Source organism: Thalassophryne amazonica, chromosome 7 (assembly GCF_902500255.1).
Source record: "Thalassophryne amazonica chromosome 7, fThaAma1.1, whole genome shotgun sequence".
In the NCBI taxonomy this organism is placed as follows: domain Eukaryota; kingdom Metazoa; phylum Chordata; class Actinopteri; order Batrachoidiformes; family Batrachoididae; genus Thalassophryne; species Thalassophryne amazonica.
Genome location: NC_047109.1, coordinates 35,165,257 through 35,183,406, shown reverse-complemented (window position 1 = coordinate 35,183,406; position 18,150 = coordinate 35,165,257).

Sequence of the window (18,150 nt, the reverse complement as noted above, 5' to 3'; positions counted from 1 at the left end):
AAGCGACATTTGTTTTTCAGTCCCCGTGGAAGATAAGACACGGAGTGAACAACACTTTTATTTAATATTTTCCTTCCATAAGCGTTAAAAAATGATCCAAAAAACTGAGCAAATTATTTTTTTAAAAAATGTGATCAATTATATTTTCGTGGTCACATAATAAATGCCGTTAAAACAAAGTGGAGAATGTGTTTGTTTGTGCTTCATTTCGAAATTTTCCGAGAAATAAACTCTTAATCGCAGATTATTAGTTCGATTAAATAATAATAATAATAATAATAATAATAATAATAATGATAATAATAAGTTTTAAGTAACTTCTAAAGTAAAAATAGATTTATCCCTGCAAAATGTGATCAATAACGATGATTACTTTATTATTATTACTACTATTACCAATAATAATAATAATAATAATAATAATAATAATAATAATAATAATAATAGTACAGAGGTATGCTTACACTGAGTGGGCTGTAATTTTTCACATATTAAAAATCTAACCGAACGGATGAATGAGTTCAGAGTGAGTCGGCAGAGGGGTGAAGTATGGAATGATTGGAAGGAGGGGAGGGTGAGTGACGTGGGGAGGAATTTCCCCAAATGCCACTTAATGTCGGAAATTTTTCCACCAAGTATTGACAGCACAGAGACGCGTTAAAGCGGCAGGTGAAAACTGGGAAAAGTGACACACACCAGCGGGAAAACCATCCAATTAAAAAGCCGAAACAGGCCGGGAAAAAAATTAGAACAGAATGGAAACTAAAAGTGACGCAGGAAAGACTGAAAACAACTATAATATAATATTAAATTATAATGGGAACACTTCGGCTAATATTATTATTATTATTATTATTATTATTATTATTATTATTATTATTATTATTATTATTATTATTATTATTATTTTAATTAATTTTGTGTCATTTTCAGATTACGTCCAGATGAAGAGGCTCGTTATATTTTTCTTTTTCTTTTTTTTTTTTTTTTTTTTTTTGGACGCATTTTAATCTGCAGGCGCACACACGCAACACGCGCCGCTGTGCAAAGTTAGACACAAGTAAAGTGACGACGGTCAAAACAACCTTCGTCGGGTTCTGGTGGATCCATTGATCGCTTGTCTTAATCCGCAATAGTTACATGCGCGTATTGATTTGAAAACACTGTTTATCTGGAAATATAGCGGCACAAATAATTGATGCGGTACACCCACGGCGCGCGCATAAATATGCATCAAACCAGCGCGCGGGTAAACACGTGAAAAAAAAAAAGAAGTGAAGAGAAGAGAGGGCAGCGCATCCAAGTAAAGATTATTCCAAATGTTTTTCAATTTGCAGCTCGGCGCCGTATCGATGCGCACACTTCTGAAGCAGAAACTAAGCCCCATGTGAGGCTCAAAACACTAATCTCCACTGGAGTCCGCTTCGAGGCAAGAACTTTGCGCATTTCTAAATTTTATTTATTTATTTAAAATTAATGAATATTTTTATTCAGCCATTTATTTTCGCGCACTTGGGAAAAGTAAAACAGGCGCGCGAGAAATTCTTCCAAAGTCGCGCATTTTCAGTGAAGGTGTATTTTTTTTTTTTTTTTTTAACTGATCAAACTGATTTATAAAGCTTAGTGATTAAAATAACAACAACAACAACAACAACAAAAATGACAACAATGTAATTATTTTCAAATGAACAAAAACATACCTCCACGTACTGTTTAAACGGGCTGACAGGAGGAGGGGGCGGTGGAGGGAGGAGGGGGGGGGGGAGACTGGGTTGTAATTGACTGACTGATTGATGCTGCGAGTGAGAGCTGCGGGGCTCCTTAACAAATAAGAGACTTTTAAAGGCTAATGTGAGCCGCCGACGACACCTGAACGCATCACGGCCAGCTCCAAGCGCGCACGTTCAGCCGCCCGCGTGCGTGCAATAAACACGTGAGTGCAGCGTCTTAACTTGCACCATCCATCATCAAACAATCTTTAAAAAACATACACACACACACAGAAATACACACAAAGCACATGCTTTCTCCAGCAGTGACAAAAAAATAACTGCAGCTCCAAATGTGAAAGTGACTCTGCACAAATGTTATTATAGGAGGAAAAATGTGTTAAAATGATGTCTGGAAATAATTATAAGCAAGAGAACAGTGGATTAGTTTCCTTGATAAAATGAATGAGTTTGCATCCAGCATGAAAAAGCGACATACCTTGAGTTTAGTGAGAAGTGCTGATAGTTGTCAGTGTGTCGTCAGTCCACGCGTACTCGCTCTGACAGAGGAGAGGCAGCACCAACCTGAACCTCAGCACCCACAGGAGGAGGACGAGGAGGAGGAGGAGGTGTGCATCTCTCCTCCCTCCCGCCCGCCGCCTCTCTCTGTCTCTCTCTCACTGTGTGTGTAAGTAGTTAATTAGTAAATCCCCACTCACTGTGCCTCCGGTCGGTTTGTTTTCCCCGGTCGACAAGACGAAAGGAAAGAGAATATGAAGTCGGATTCGACCCGTTTCCGTGTCTCACATATGAGTTGTGAGCGTGTGTGTTTGTATGTGTGTATTGTCGTCTCCAACACTTCTTTTCACCACCTCAACATCACCTCCTGACCCCAAAGGTCACTACACTGACCCCAAAAGTTGCTAAAAAAGAGCAAAACCAGTGCAGCCAGTAGTCAGTGAAAAGTGTTAAAACATCGAGAGTGAAATGTTTCAGAATTAATTTTTACTCAAAGTGTAATTTTTTTTGCTGGTGTTCAGTCTTGCAAAATGCTGTTTTTCATATCAGTGTTGAGGTCACCTCTCCACGGGTGTTATCCATAAAGGTGTAATTTTACCTCAAGCTACACAGTAAAATCACCAGTGTAAAACTAACACTGACAGTGTTAAATTAACACTGCCAGTGTACATATGGTCCTGCTCTGGTCAGAGCGGGACCATATGTTCACTGTCAGTGTGAATTTAACACCATCAATGTAAAACTAACACTGACGGTGTAAAATTCACACTGCCAGTGTACAATATGGTCAGAGTGGAACCATATGTTCACTGCTAGTGTTAATATAACACTGTCAGTGTAAAACCAACACTGACAGTGTTAAATTAAAACTTCCAGTGTACATATGGTCCTTCTCTGGTCAAAGCGGGACCATATGTTCACTGTCAATGTGAATTTAACACATCAATGTAAAACTAACACTGACGGTGTAAAATTAACACTGCCAGTGTACATATAGTCCTACTCTGGTCAGAGTGGGACCATCTGTTCACTGTCTGTTTTAATTTAACACTGATGAGTTTGCTGCATAGGAGTTGAGAGAGAGATCAGAAAAAACATCCTATCCAGTAAATTTACAGAATAACATTAACACTGCAGTGACTACATATAGTCCCACTCCAAACAGTGTTAAACCATCTCTATCATAGTGTTAAACCAGCTCTATGTCAAGTAGATCAACTCGAATAGGCTTCATTCATGCTATAATACACAATAAAATCACCAGTGTTAAATTAACACTAGAAAGTGTCAATGTGTGCTCACTTCAGTGTTAATACTGGAGCTTTCAGGAGTGTTAATTTAACACAGTGTGTTACATTCATCATACTTCACACTGTGTGTTAAAGTAACAGTCAGTGTTAGTAAATGTTAACACTAGAAAGGTGTTAATTTAACACTGAAAAGAGTGGGCCCTTATAGGGACTTTCTAGTGTTCATTAACACGGTGATTTGTTGTGTACAACTGACTTAAAGCTATTTGTAGTGAGACCATTTACACTCAGTGCAGAGTCAATTTTACTCTACAAAATTTATTCTTTCTGACACACGATGTGAGTTTCAGTGGCAGAGCTATGCTGATTCATAACTAGAAGGCTGTGAGCTGGAACCTCACCTTCTCTCTTTGTAAGTGTTGTACCCAAATAATTAGAGTTTTTTAAAAAATCCAATATTGTTGAAAATGAAATTGTTGGGAGTTAAACAAATTGAACTCTGGCAGAGTGTCAAATGTTAATTCCCAACATTGTTACATCAGCCCTCACAGAGTTCATTTGCACACCCTTTTCATATAGCTCCATATTTTCCAGAGTGAAATTAACACCATCTCTCTTAAATAGGAGTTAAACATTCAACACTCTATACCAGAGTTCAAATGTAACTATGCTGTACATTCCACTGTTGAAAATTATAGTTGGAAGTTTAAAAAAATAACTCTGGCAGAATGGTGACTTTTTTAAAATCTCACATCAAATCAGCACTGACAGAGTTAATTTGAACACAGTTTTATAGTTTCATATTTTCCAGTAGTAAATTAACACCATCTGTTTTTACTCAGAGTTAAACTTTAAGCACTTTACCAGAGTTAAAATTTAAAATTCAGAACAGAGTTATGCTTTCAGCAGTGTTAAAAATGACACTGTTGGCAGTTTATAATTTGAAGTCTAGTACTAAAGGTATCTATCACTCTTAGTTAAGCTACACATTGATAATTTAACTCTGAAAATGTGGAGCACCATTAAAAACCAAATCAACGCTGTCAGATTTGATTTAGCACTGGGAGTTAAATGTGACCACCGTGCCAGAGTTCATATTTTAAACTCCCAGCACTCATACCTTTTTCTTTGGGCAAACCTGATGGAAAATAACCCTGAAAGAGTTAAAGGTGGGGTTTGTTTTGTTGGCCGTCAGAGTTAAACACCGCTCACTGAAGGCCTGCAGTACAGTTCAACCTGCAAAATCCCCATTATGATGAATCCGTTTCTAACCGCACAAATGAAATCACACAGAGTGCAGCAGCTCTCTAGCCAGTAATCAACTCTGCCTTTAACAGACTTTAATTTAATTGATCCTCAATCAGCAACTTAATAATCAATTAGGAAAACCTTTGAGTCCCCTGCAGAGAGAATCTATGACAGTCAGTGAGAAGCCAACAGGAAGCTCTGCATTCACACACACACACACACACACACCACACACACACACACACACACACACACACACACACACACACACACACACACACCACACACACACACACACACACACACACACACACAGTTTGCATTTCAACATATTCAAATATGTGCAAAAGTGCATTTTCACAGGTGGATCATGGAAATGTGGATTTTATCAACACTACATTTTGGTCACAGCCACCCACACAGCACACCTGCTCACAAACCACCATGCACCTCTTTATCGCCCTCTTGTGTCTGCAGCTGATGTGAGCTGTCTGTCACAGCTTGTTAAAATGGCTCGTGTGGCCCCCATTCACCTCTGTGCCCTCAGGGTCCAGGCTCCACCCACAACACCCGCACAGTAAAATAAGCACTGAATGTGTGTGTGTTCAGGACTATAAGACACTCTCACACTGAGCAGATGAAAGCTTTGCCAGGACTCCGAGTCAACTGAGTCTCACGACAATATCAATGTGGCGACTTGTTGGTTAACACACACTGCTGTGCAGCATGTGCTGCATTTATGTACATCACTGCCAAAAAAATAAATAAAAAAAATGTGTGCGCCCACGTACGCGCACGCACACATACACACACACTGAAACATGTGTGTTACCCTGGTTGCACCAGGTCACATATTCTCCCTGGACTAATCAAAGCAGACTGGACTTGATGACGAGCAGTCCAGCAAATATGTTAATTGATGACCTGTATTTTTTGGAGGCTGGAGGTCAATTAAGCACTGAGTCCATGGTTGAAAAAATGGTTTTTCAGTACATTTCTGTAAAATGAGACCTTAATTTTCACTGGGAAGATAGTAGATCACTCTCAGGTTTAACCCCTTAAGCCCTAGAGCCTATCACATACCCATACATTATGATTTATTTTTCAGCTTTTACAAGGTCAAAAATGCAAAAGTTTGGATCAGCTAAAAGAGAGGTCCTAGGGGATGTTGTGGATGCAAAAAAATTGAAAGTAAATAATACTTGGTAGAGTAAATTAGGTTTTTTCCACGAAAAATGAATTCCGATTTACGTCTTATTTGCTTGGTGTTTTCAACTGTGGTTAGTTGATATGTGATTGGATACTTTTGTAGAGGAGACTTTGCTTGATATTTTGATGTATAATAGTGTATGTTGGTGTCAGCATTGGTTAGTTAGTTAGTTATGAGTTATTAGTTAGTTTATGAGTGTTCAAATGTTCCAAAACAGGGCAAGTCCCCAAATGTGGGGACTCTAGGGTTTAAGAGGTTAAAAAGTACCAGATGACATGGAAGGATGAAAGGACTATGTTCCATTACAGATGAAATGAAAACATTTAAATTGTACAGTTTTGTTGTTGGGCAGCATGGTGGATTAGTGGTTAGCACTGTTGCCTCACAAAGAGAAGGTCAAGGGTTCAATTCCCGTGGATTGTGAATCTTTAAAATTGACCGTAGATGTGTGTGTGGGTGTGTCTGTGTTTGTTGTCTATTTGAGGCCCTGCGACAGACTGGTGTCCTGTCCTGGGTGTACTCCGCCTCACGCTCTATGACTGCTGGGATAGGCCTCCAGCCCCCCGCGACCCTTAATTGGACTAAGCGATAGAAGATGAATGAATGAGTTTTGTTGTCTTTTTTAAAGGAACTAAAGTGAATGTCAGGGCTGCTGAATACAGCCTTTCTAGGGAATACAGGTGTCCAGACCATGACACAGACTGAACATACAATAGTTACATGTATGTATTGGTTAATACCGTTATTGTAGGTTTAACTACGCTATTATACTTTCTACACTATTACCATTTTGTGTTTATCTTGTTAGCTTGCTAGGTATGATTGGCTTATTAAGGGCTAATTTAACTCTTCTAACTATAACTAGCTTATTTTCATTATTACAATTTTATTTTACATGGTGTAGATTTTAATGATTCATCAGTTTATATGTTCTTTTAAAGATATCAACATATAGTACCTAAGTTCTTAGGTTTCCATTTGATAGCATATAGATTATGTTATGTGTCGACGCGAGTTGAGGAGCGGACCTGCGTCAGACAGAACCCAGCGCTAAAAATAACCAGAAAGCGGTTCCAACAACAGAAAATTTATTTTTCACCTGTGCATAATAATGTGTACAAAACTGAAACAACGTCCTTCTGGTGGAGTGACTGTTGGCACGCTCTTAAGCGCCCAAAAGGATAGAAGCCCGGCGTTCCTGGACCCACTACCACCAGACAACACCCCCCAGGTGGACACGACAAACTGACTCTCTGTGAAGCAAAGAAGAGGTGAGGTAAGTCCGCAGTTACAAACAATATCTTTCAAAAGACACACGCTATCAGCAACACATTCAGGTCTGTATTTTTTAACTTTATGCAAATGAGCAGCTTCTCACAACAAGTGGAGGATCACTTATCCGCACAGCCACAGCAGTGAGAAGCAAACTGCACAATTCTCATCACAATTCCAGTATACTGCGTAACAAAACACCAAGTTACTATCAACATTAGTCAAACACTTAATCACCTTTAATGTGTGCTGACAGCATGTGTCCTCACCCTTCCTTGCTTCACGGGCTCGATGTGTCAAACCCAGGCGTGGTCCTCAGCGTCTCACAAACGAACATCACAAGGTCGAGTTCCCGGCAGTTCTGCTTGAATCACACATGACTTAAAATGCAGAACGCCATCCAATTATCTGCTTCAGCTGAAAGTCTTTAAGGTTGCATGTGAGCACCCGTCACAGGTGCTACACATGCATGTTGATGAGGGTGAGGACTCTTCAGCCAGCACCTTCTCCACAGACAAATCAGTTTCCATGCCCCTGAAGAGCAAAGAAAAGAAAAGAACACCAAAACATCCAGCCACACCCCCCACACAACAGATTATGCTTTTTATTTTCCTATGGTATGCTAACAGAGTTACTGTTAGAGTTACTACTCTACTCTTTTCTACTCTTCTATTTTACTCTTCCTTTTTTGATATTTAGATATACCTTAGTATACTAGCATAGTTCCACCTTAGAATTGGAATATAATATATAGATATACCTTACTGAATTTTCATACTGCTCTGACGTCACCTGTTTCATAACTGTTTGAATTACTCTCTTTTTACAGTAACAAGTGCGGTTTGTGTCAAGAATACAGCATATAATTCTATTTTATTGTTGATAATCAGAAAAAACATCAAACCTGACATCGGGGTGAATGTGAGGCATAATTGTAAAGTGCTTTGAGAGTCTGATGCAGATGGAAAAGCGCTATATAAATGCAGTCCATTTACCAATTATTTACCATTAGACTGCTACATTTAATCACTGCTCTGAACAAATTGATTAACATTCAAATATTAAATGATATTTAAATAAATTACATTAACATAAACACTAGCTGATGAAACAGAACATACAGCACACAGGGAACTGCTTCATCAACTTGCTGAATTGAAAAGAAAATCAGATTAAGAAGTGTACTATTATTGTCTCTTAGCAACACCACAGCTGGAACAGCATGAAGGTAGTATTGCCTGACAAGGAAGAGAAACCAGATCTGCATATTGGTAGACCAAAGCCTAGCCCATTAAGCTTCCAGCAGCTCTGACAAAAATATTGGCATGGTGAAATTTCTCTTCAAAAATTTTTGTAATGTGATGAAGTTATGGGTGGAACGGTGGATTGCTGGTTAGCAGTGTCGCCTCACAGCAAGAAGGTCCCAGGTTTGATTCATGTTCTTTCTGTGTTTTTGTGGCTTCCCTCGGGGGCTCCGGCTTCCTCCCTCTTCCAGAGACATGTAAGTTAGGTGAATTGGTGTCTCTAAATTAACCATAGTTGTGAGTGACCATGTGAATGTGTTTCTTTGTCTACATTTGACAGACTGACCTCCCGTGTACCCCGACTGTCGCCCCATGACTACTCAGATAGGCTCCAGCTCCCCCGTGATGCTTAATTAGAATAAGTGGGTTCAGAAAATTGACAGGTAGATGAACTGAACTTACATTTTTTTCAACAGATCTTTATCACGGTGGTGTGGGAAAAGATCCCATGACCTTTTCAGCCACTGCTGAGGACTGTTGAAAGACAAATTCCGCTCAATACCCTCTAGAGCTATCACTGAAAAATCTCAAACCAAAAATCAAAATCATATTCAGAAGTACTCCAATAAACTTTTTGAATGGCTGCTTCTCTTTGGAATGAAAATTTGTAACAACAGTTGTCGACAATCATGTCACACTTGATTTCTTCACGCTTGCGCGTTTCTGGAATGATGAAACATGGTATGGCCCATGGTACTGGTCCATCAGGCAGGTATAAACTATCAATGTTTGACTAATGTTAGGTGCAAACGTCACATAATATATTTAGAAAATGTCCTTAAAATATTGTTATTTAACAAAACCGTGGAAGAAAAGTAACATTTGACAAATGATTGTTGTTATGTGAACTCATGTTTAATTAAATATATGTATGCTGTGCAAACACACAGCAAGGTGTAGGGCAATGCTTTAAATGGTAGCCTTTACACCCATTTTCTGAACATAACAATACAAGTAACATATGTGCTATTGGGTGGACACGCCCTGCACTGACTGCAGTCTTCAAATATGAAATTCTAAATCTGTATGGCCCAAGTTGTGTTTTAATATGTTCCAACAACAGAGAAGTAAATCAAATGTAATGTTTGGAAACATGTTTCATAAGAGTAGGTGATATGTTGCATGATGTCTCATGATGTCTTCCTTTCGATACAAACTCTGCAACAATGTTTGAATCATGGGTGTTTAAAAGGTTTCAAAACAGTGGTTCAAGTTTTCCATCCATAAAAGGCAGAATGACCAAAAACTTTTGGCACCATCCCCAGCCACACATTCTATTTTTTAATTCTGGTTTCATATTTCCATTCTGTTGTATATTTTGTTCTGCATCTAGTGGACATCGTGTTTCTCCCTGTGGTTGTTAACTTGTTGGCAGGACAGAGCACAGTGAGTGACACACAACATGTCCAGTGTTCAGGATAAAACTACATGTGAGTCTAACCACAGATGATCAAGATTTTCAATAATTTATCCAGCATCCACTGACCATCCAGCAGGTGGCAGACATGTCAGTAGGATATGATATAACCAGAAAAAGTTTCCCTTTTGACTGATATGTGTCTCATTGTATGTTCTTTTAATTTGTTGAGATACAAGATGAAAGCATGAAGGGGCAGTTAACCCCCAAAAAGTGAATCAGCTGCAAATTGTGAATTATTTGCAAACCGTTAATTGCAAAATGTGAATACTGAAAAAATATCTCCCAAAATGCGAATGCCGGTCTCGTAAAATGTGAATATCATTCAGAATGTGTGTGTGTGTGTGTGTGTGTGTGTGTGTGTGTGTGTGTGTGTGTGTGTGTGTGTGTATATATATATGTTCTCCACTCAGATTGCAATAGCCAATCACAGCTTAGCCTTTCTGTCCATCATTTACCTGTATTTTGGCATGCTTGGAGCCAGAAAGTTATGTTGGATCCAAAAGGATCCAAAAAGGCTAGGACCAAAAGTTATATTGGATCAGTTCCCACTGACCAATAGCGTTAGAGCTTACTGCCAACAGCTAGCCAATCAGAGTGCGGCATACAAAGGTCAGGAACTAGCTGATAGATGCTGGTTGAAGAAATGGCAACAAACATGTCAACAACAGCAGAAAATCATCTGCCAGCGAGGTTTGCTGAGTTCACAGAGGAGGAACTGGTGGAAATATTGAACTCCAAGGATGCCCAAAACACTAAGAAGGTAGACAAGCATGCTGTTGACGTTTTAGAAGCATTTATTGCATCAGAATCAATCATATGCTGTTCACAACAAAATTAATTGATCTAATTTACTTGACTCTTTGTTGTTTGCTTAATTTGGGAGAGGGGTGGAGAACATAACAATTGATGGATGAAGAAAAGTTATACTGGACGAGGCGTAGCCGAGTCCAATATAACTTCTTCATCCAATATTTCTCTATGTTGGACTCCTTACCATCCGTTATATTATATATATATATATATATATATATATATATATATATATATATATATATATATATATATATATATGCACAGCCCAGTCTTACGTTTTTTGTGCTCCTGTGACAAAATGAGTCCATTTTTATGACGGGGTTTTTTTTAACTCACTATTCCTAACCCTACCTACCCCAAACCCTAACCTTAACCATAACCTAATCTTACTCTTTCCCCCCCCCCTAACCATAACCACCCCAACCCCCCGCTTCACTTTTAATTTCGTGCAGCCATCACGGAATTTGAATGAATTCGTGCTGCCGTGATGAAAATGAGGCGCTTTTCGTCACAATATTACAAACCAATAGATTAATGTATATTTCGTGCTGCTGAATCACGACTTGCCGTGAGATCAGGTTGATACGCAGGAAGTCTTGATCGCTAATACTATAACCGCAAAAATGATTTTTTTTTTTTTTTTTGTGGTGCAGGTGCGGGGGTCACAACAGCCGGTGAGGTGCGGAGGTGATCGGAGTAGCTCTCCCTTTTGGTGTGACGCGTCTGGCCCTGCTGGGTGTGTCCCGGTCCGGGGACAGTGTCAGGTGAGGAATTTGATTGGGACGGTCCACCTGTCAGACAGGTTGTTGAAAAACAAACAAGACTAGTTTCTAACCCCAGGAAGGTAGACAACAAGCTACAACTTTATTTTTATCCATATGCGCCATCCTCTGAGCTGGAAAAATAATATTGATCTGAATGAATAGGTGGCAGAGAAACAGAAGCGTAGGGACCGTCGACAGCAGAGAAACAGAAGCGTAGGGACCGTCGACAGCAGAGAAACAGAAGCGTAGGGACTGTCGACAAAGTGCAAAAACAAGACACCAGAAAAATATTCAATAAATTCAGGTGTGGTTTCTCCAAATTCACTGAACACATTAGTGGTCTACTGCTCATTGTATTACTCATTTTATGACTTATTTTAATGATTAAAAAAAAATTCAATTTTTGCACTTTCACAATTTTTGCACATTTTTCCAAACTGAGTGCTGTAGTATAACCAGCAGGATCCTACTGATGTGTGCAGAAACTTTTGTGTCACTGCACCGTATAACATTGACACTCCTGAAAAGTTAAACAATAAAAAATTCTCCAAAATTTTTCACAATGACATTTTTCTAAACTGAGTGCTGTAGTATAACCAGCAGGACCACACTGATGTGTTCAGTGAATTTGTTGACACCACACCTGAATTCATTGAATAGTTTTCTGGTGTTTTTTGCACTTTGTAGACGGTCCCTATGTCTGTTTCTCTGCCGTCTGCTTGTTCAGGTGAATGTTATTTTTCCAGCTCAGAGGACGACTCATATGGATTAAAAATAAGGTTGTAGCTTGTTGTCTACCTTCCTGAGGTTAGAAACTAGCGTAGTTTGTTTTTCCCTTCCCACCCCTGCACAGTTGTACAATGGTTTAGTCCAGGCGCACAGGTGGCCCCCCCCCACACACACATCCCAAACGGGATCTGACAAAAAGAGGAGTGTTTAGTAGAGCTGAAACAACTAGTCGATTTAATCAATTATTAAAATAGTTGTCAACTAATTTAGTCATCGATTAGTTGTTAAATAACTTTGTTTTACCACAAATGTTTCATTTCTTCCATATAAATCAACTGTTTCCGCAGCGCAGCTTTGCTTTGAACCTTGAACCAATCGAAGCAGTGATTCGTAGATCAAAGCAGTGCTTTGTTGATTCATTGTTTTATTTTGCTTTTTCTTAATTTTTCCCCACTAAAACCCAAATGTGTGAGTCTGTGAGTAATATTTACCTTTTTATGTTAATCTGATGTTATGGTCTTCTGAAACAGTTGATAGATGTAGTTTATAACTTAAAAACGGGACCGATGCTAACACGTTAGCATGTCTATGGCGTTTTCAATGTTAAAGTTAGTATTAAGCTGTTGCAGCTGTCAGCACATTTGTTTTCTGTATAATAATTCATGGCTCAGCGTTTGTTGTCATAAAAGAGTCAAATGTATTACAAATTGTAATATTTTTTTATTTATATATAGTAATAATAGCAACAACAATAATAGTAATAATAACCAGTAATGCTACAATACAATTTTAGAGAAAGAAACAAAAGAACCTGATTAAACACAACAGAAAAGATGAATCCAACTAACAATGAGCATAAATAAATAAATATAGAAATAAATACCTGTTTCCTGTGAACACTGAGTGACTCTTAAACCTCCACTTCACCCCTGTTTATTTAAGTTTAATGACAATTTGTTTCAGTCAAACCACATCTAAGCTGTGTTTTTACACAAGAAAAATAAAATGCAGTTAACTGCACATTTGTGTCTTTTTCATGAAAATATGTTTTTAAAGATCACATATTACACTTTAAGGCCCGGTCCCACTGGCATTTAGGAAGGTTTGCGTATGGATTGCGCACAAAAGTGGTTCATATTCGCTTAACATCCGCATATGTGTGAAACATGCTTGTATGAGTCGGCTGACACCTGCACACGTCCACAATTATCCGCAGAGGCACGTTTTTCTGTTGCTAGGATTTCTGAGCTACACAAAATTTTGGCTGCGGATGACATCTGCCTTACATACTCAATACATACACAATACATACATATACATACTCAATCTATGTGCTGTATATTCGCCGTCATCTGCTAATATCCGCAACTGACAGAGATTTGCGGCTTGGCAGTGGACTGGGACAGTGTGTAAAACAGATATTTTGTGTGCCCATCATCTCCACATCACGGACTAAAATAAGTTGTAGCGACTGCATACAGATTGGCCACGAATAAAGCGTTTTTATTAAGTCTGCTTTGCATCTGATTTGCGGTGGATGCAAATCAGATGCGCTGTGTTCACAGCTGGACGCCATTCTTTGTTCTACCGGCTGCCACGCGCTCTGCACTGGATGTTGCGTATATAAATAATTATTTCGTGGCGGATTAGTCATTTTATTCTGCAAATTGGCTGTTGAAAATGGCTCTAATCACCTCCTGAATCACAGAGGAAGCTGCAGCTGGGCTAACAAGCTGCAGAAAGCATTTTGAGCCATCTAAAATGGTAATTATTTGACTTGTTTACATTGTCAGGGCTTGATAAAACAGTTGCATGTTTTTTCCTTTGCATGACATGCTAATATGTATGTACAGATGGGCAGCGGCTGGCTAGAGACTCACTGACAGCTGGAAATGACAGCTCAGTGCACATGATGTGTCACATTAAAAACACAGAGACCACAGGCAGGACAGGTATGAAAATAATTACTACATAACTACATACACAATTACATGCTTAAAAAAAAAACATGATCACATAACATGATCTTCAGACAACTGCTGTGTATAAATGAGCAGTTCTGTGACATGTTTCTACACTGTAGTCTTCCGTGTTTTGGCCTGATGCCTCGTTTCTATTGGACAGTGTGAAGCTACGTCACAGCTCACAGCAGCGAAACTTGGATTGGGTTGAACATTGACCGTGGCAGCCTGATGAGAAGCAATGCGTGCTCCCACCTAAGCGTCGCTTTAGCTCAGTTTTTGACAGGACGCTTGGCGAATGTCTCAAGCTAAGCCAGTTGGAACATCTTTTCAATTTGGGCTTCATCATGTACATTATAAAAGAACATGAGGTTTGCTGTTTTGTGTCTTGTGGTCAGTCAGATGAGCCATTACAAAAAATATGAGACACTCACAGGTCTCAAACTGAATGCTGTTGAATAAATGCATGCTCATACGACTCGCATGTCACACATGCATGTCTTTGACATGATATGCAGTATGTTTCGGGTGCGAGGCGTCATCTGAGTGCTCTTTGTTGGTGGTGATTTTACAGGTTAGCTTGGGCTATGTGTGTGTGTGTGTGTGTGTGTGTGTGTGTGTGTGTGTGTGTGTGTGTGTGTGTGTGTGTGTGTGTGTGTGTGTGTGTGTGTGTGTGTGTAAGCTTGTTGTTGAGGATCAAAATCACTCACTACGTAAGCTCACAGAGAGAACTACACATATGTAGCATGCAAAGTCACAGATGTACAAAAACACGGTCAAAATTGAATCTGAGTGTCCACACCAAAACAGATTTGCACTTCAAAAAAACCTGTGAATAATGCTTGAAATAAACAGGAGAAAAATGTATTTCATGCAGCTTTTGACTGTTCAGACTTGCAACATGGAATCAGATTCAAATTCGGAAATGCATATCAATCAGAGTTGTACTGGCAGTGTGAAAAAGGCAGCGTCACTACAAAATCTGAAATGACAACCAAGATCAATCATTTAATATACTGACAGCCATCAAAAGCTTACTTGTGAGCAACATGTATTAAAAAAATGAATGTGTTTTCAAAGGAATGCTGTTGAAAATGAGAAGAAAAGTAAAGGAAATCCAATGATTTCATGTTTGCGTTTTCCCCTAAAAGTTTGATCCTTTGTTCCCCAAATTAGTATGTTTATACATTATATAAATTTATTGTGTGACTCTGTGCAGCTCTTTTTCATCCAACTATGTTCCAGTGTTCACTGAATAACATTACAAATATTTTCCACTTCCATTATTTTAAATTGAATTGAATTGAATTGAATAAGCTGTTAAATGGCACATTAGCATCATTGCAAAAGTATGTAATATATAATGAATTAATAATAGGGAAAACTCTTTAAAATATCATTCCTGTGATATTGCAGTAACTGTAATAGAATGTGGTATAACATCATTAGAACTACAGTATAATTTGTTACCTGACATAAGGCATTATGGGGGCCAGAAACTGCTCACTCACTGGCCTTAACCAGCCCCCGGGCTGCCAGTTTGAGTCCACAGCCTGAAGCACTGATTTCAGGCCAGCTGGGCTCGTGCACTACAGCGTGCTCGGCAGCTCATCACACCTGGGATGCACAGCATGTGTGAGAGAGAGAAGGCGCTTGAAGAGGATGAATAACTGACCTATCGCATCCCCATTGACTGGGTTAATTAATATAAGTAGAGCAGGGATTCTTAGCTCACTTTTCACTGTATGGATTGCTTCTCCTCACATTTGGAAGGTTTTATGTCCATTCAATGCAAATCCAATGTGTTCCGTCCCACAGCTTTATCATGACAGCTAATTTTGGTATGTGAGTTGTTTTGATAGGTCACGTTTTAATTGTGGTGCAGCACAGACCTCAGAGTGACTGATTGATATAAGATCTCATGTGAACAGATGTCAAACGGCAGCAGAATGGACTGTTAAAAGGCTTATGTTTGAAGCATTCATTTCAACGCAAAAACTCCAATGTTTTTTTTTTTTTTTGTATGAATTGTTTAGATTTGATGTATACCGCTGTGGAAAGTCTAAAATGCCTGAGTTTCACTGTACAAATGTGATTTTTGAAGTGTTTTCCAGCTGTATGTGGCAAAAAGACTAAATTTAAGATTTACAAATATGCATTAATAAAAATTCAAATGCTATATTTTATTTGTTTATTTAAAATGTAGCATGCACATAGAAAAAGTAAGAGTTTTTTTAAGCTGCAGTCCCTTTGGATTTTGGAAATGATTTTGGAATGATGACTGAAATTAGAAAATGGATTTTCTTCTTCACTACTATATTTTTCCCTCGTTATTAATGTAAATCATTCCTATTTTTCTATCACCAATATGATGAAAACTCATGTTGTCTGGAATTATTTTAGGATTTTGACCCACATGGATTAAAATACAGCAACAAGACACCATGACAGACTGGGGACTGGTTTGCTACATATGCTTGTGTTAGTGTCATAAAGCTTACAAAATGGGGTGGATGGTAAATTGTAACTGAGCATGACAAAAAAAAAAAAAAAAACAAACAAAACAAATAAAAAAAAAAAAAACCAAACAAAAGAAGAAAACAGCATAAAATGGAAAAAAAAAAACCAGCAAAATCGGCCACAAGAGAGCCCATTGAGAAGCATTTGCTGGATATTTGCTGGACAGCAAATAAGACCCATACAAGTGTGCTGTGTTAGTTGTCAATACTAACATTAGTTACAGTTACAAAAAATAAAATAAAAAAAACTGAGTCAGTTGGGAGACCCATGTTTTACCACAGCTTTATTAGATTTTTTTTCCTTGTATAACTAAGTTGGGTGAACCTGGAACATTACACATGCACACATGTGCTTTCCCCTTCATGTCATCTACAAGTTTTCAGAGTGAAGTAACTAAAATTTGCTATGGAATCACCCCAATAAATACAAACAATAAATTACCTGTAATTTTGCTTTATACTGTACCACAAAACTAAAAAGGTATTTTATAATAAAGATTGGTGCCACAGCCACCGCACAACAGTGACTTGATCAACATGAATCCAGATCTAACAGTTTATGACATATTATGGCACTGTGCTCTTTTTGTTTGATGTTGAGAAGACTTTCATTTTTGCAGCATCTTTGCAAAGACACCAGAGATCTTTGATGATTGCTGTTATTAAATATTTTAAACTGCTACAGCCCTGATTTACTGAAGGTTTGCATGTGTAAAAATGTGTGCAAACGCCATTGTGTTCTTGTTGTACACCAACAATGTACAACAAAAAAATGCATCAAATGCACAGAATAGTGGGTATTGTCAATTTAGCTCATTTGAGGCCTGTGTTTTTCATTTTAAAGATTCTTTTTAGCTATTTACTTAATATTTGCAAACAGGCTCTCATGCATTTATGGGCATCGTGAAACACGTTGAGATTCTGAGCTTTGAGAACTGTATCATCTCGACTGATTTCATGGCTGTGCCACCAGCACGTGCAGGTGAATGAGTGAAAATAAGTCTGACCAGAACATACCTGAGTCCTCAGGCTTCCCAGGAAGTGGTCTGTGTGGATGGAAAATAAGCCAAACGGTGACAGATTTTAACATGTTTTTTACACTTAACTGGATTTTGTTGGATAGCACTGAAGGCGTGCATTTAAAGTGCACAGTGTTACAGCGACAGACACTTTGGATATAAGACACACAACGGAACCTCGCTTTCAAAAACACGTATTTACAATAAAGTCAATGAAATGATGTAAAACCATTTAGATGTCTATAATGTGGCCCAACAAAACGTATGACCTCAGCTTTCACTTTGGGCCATTCTGTGGCTGCATAATGCCGGCGCTGTTCTGCAGTTATGTGAAACAGCAATTACGGCTGCAGTTGAGTGCGCTCTATACCGCTGAAACACATCAAACAAAGGCAGCCCAAATGCCGCCGAAC